The sequence below is a fragment of the Megalopta genalis genome, unplaced genomic scaffold, assembly GCF_051020955.1.
Source record: "Megalopta genalis isolate 19385.01 unplaced genomic scaffold, iyMegGena1_principal scaffold0033, whole genome shotgun sequence".
In the NCBI taxonomy this organism is placed as follows: Eukaryota; Metazoa; Arthropoda; class Insecta; order Hymenoptera; family Halictidae; genus Megalopta; species Megalopta genalis.
Genome location: NW_027476102.1, coordinates 2115001 through 2117500, shown reverse-complemented (window position 1 = coordinate 2117500; position 2500 = coordinate 2115001). Strand labels below are relative to the sequence as shown.

Below are 2500 nucleotides of genomic sequence, written 5' to 3'. Positions count from 1 at the left end.
ACTAATGGACTACGAGTTGGAAACGAACGAGGCTTGTGCTAGGCGGGAAAAGTTTTTTTATAAAATTTATTTATGGCAGAAAGCCCAAGTAATGAAGCCTCGGACACAGAGGTTCCCGGCCCTGGGACCTCTGTGGCGGACATGTCCGCTATGGATAGGAGGGCCACTTATGACGACCTAGGCGATCCAAACGGTCGTGAGTACGGAACGATTGTGGACCTTCCTCTGAGTGGAGCGGTCCAATGCCGGCTTTGCCGCAATATGAATAGGCAGTTCCTACAGGCGGGTGACCTCGTGAAGCACTTTGAACAGTGTCACGCAGGTGTAGGAGTTGGGTGGCGTTGTAGTGGATGTGGCAAAATTTTTAATAAAATACATGGATGCCGATGCCACATCCCTAAATGTAAAGGTAGAGCGCCCGACTCTGATGCAAGACAACATCTTTGCACCGTCTGTGGGGACACTTTTAACACCAAAAGGGGCCTATCACAACACGAAAGACATAGGCACCCTGTTGTGAGGAATACGAAACGAGTACAGGAAGCGCTTCCAACACGTTCAGTCAGCAGAGCCTCGGTCTGGACGGAGGAGGAAACGCAAAAATTAAAAGACTTGTACTACTATTATAGGGGCAAAAAACAACCCAACGCCAAAATCGCTCGATTCCTCACAACTAAAACGGCAAAGCAAATAGGCGATAAAAGGAGGCTCTTAGGACTTATGCCCACTCAGAGTGAGGAGACGACGGTTGAGGAGGCGAGCCAAGCGGGCTCGACCGAGGACTTAACTGTCGCAGAACAGAATGTGGATATAACCACGGTTGATGATGCGTCTGCGACAGCTCAGGGCCCTGAACCTGAGGACTGGCGCAATAAAATCAGAGACGTTATAATGGCCAACCCGTTAGATGACAGTCACGATATGAGGTTCATCGAAAACTGGATAATGGAGTTGGCAAACAATAGAGAAGTAGAACCTCAAGATATCGAGCGCGTGCTGGACGCCATAAATGAGAAAGCTAAAAGCGTTGGCACTAAGAGTAAGGATGGCTCAAGAAATAAGAATAGCGGAAATAAAAGAAAGGAAAGCGACCGCACCTGCTATCGTAAATTTAGATACGCTCGATATCAAGAAATCTATAATAAATGCCCAAGAAAATTGGTAGATATGGCGGTCGCAGGAGAGACATTTGAGAAGAGGAAGCAAATAGAGCTTCCTGAAAGAGCAGACGTGGAGTTGCTCTACGGTAGTCTATGGGGAGTTCAGGGACCCTCACAAGGGCTACCGATACTCGGAGGGGGACCGAGTATAGTCTCTCCAATGAATGCCGTCTGGGAGCCCATCAATATAAATGAATTGATTATTAAAATGCGTAAGATCAAAAATGATACAGCCGCGGGGGTCGACGGCATTACAAAGATGCAACTAAAGGCTCCCGGCTTTCTTCATGTCTTAGCTAAATTCTTTAATTTATTAATGTTGTCCTTTACATATCCGACCCAATGGAAGATGAACCGGACTACTCTAATTCCAAAACCGGGGAAAAGCACTGAGGACGTCAGAAACTGGCGTCCAATTACCATTGGGTCTATTATGGGTAGAATATACTCAGCTATGATCGATGCGAGACTACGAGCTGTCATTAAAAACAGTGCGAGGCAAAAGGGCTTCACGAAAGAGGATGGCTGCAAACACAACATATCCATCCTCGAGAAGACCTTAAAAGACATGAAGGCAAGCAAAGGGGGCGTAATAACTGTCGTCGATATCTCCAAAGCTTTTGACACAGTCCCCCATAAAGCGATGAGAGATGGGCTCCAGGCGAAGGGCCTCCCGCCAGCGGTCGCGAGGTACATAGAAACTATGTACGTAGACTGCTGGACGGAAATAAAAACAAGAGGCCAAAGTATTAAAATAAAACTAAATAGAGGGGTCAAGCAGGGCGACCCACTATCGCCACTGTTATTTAATACAATAATCGACCCAATTATCGATAACGTTAATGAGACGACGGAGGGCAAAAGAATGGGAGACCAAAACGTCTCCATTCTAGCATTTGCAGACGATCTTGTGCTGATAGCCAAGAATAAAGAACAGGCTACATGCCAAATAAATAAAATATACGAATTTTTAAAGAAGCTAGGCATGAGCATGCAGACAAATAAATGCACAACATTTCAGATCGTCTGCCGAAGCAAGACGTGGCACTTGCTAGACCCGGGACTGCAGCTGGGTGACGAGCTTATCCCCATGACGCGTCCCGGGGAAACATTCAAATATCTTGGCGTTGAAATCGGGCCATGGACCGGGCCACAACGCGCAGAAATCAATGGTATCCTGAGGGCAGCAGGAAACATAGACAGGATGGGGCTTAAACCCCATCAGAAAATTAATTTAATCAGGACGCACCTGTTGCCTAGGTACATCCATATGTTGGTCGCTAATCCGCCAACTTTAGGCCTCCTGGATGAATTAGATCAGGAGGTCAAGCAAATAATTA

General features: G+C 46.7%; 1 pseudogene; it reads left to right on the top strand.

Annotated features, from left to right (window-relative positions):
• LOC143261047 (large subunit ribosomal RNA) overlaps positions 1-2500 on the top strand; it is an 8541-nt pseudogene that overhangs the window by 3216 nt on the left and 2825 nt on the right.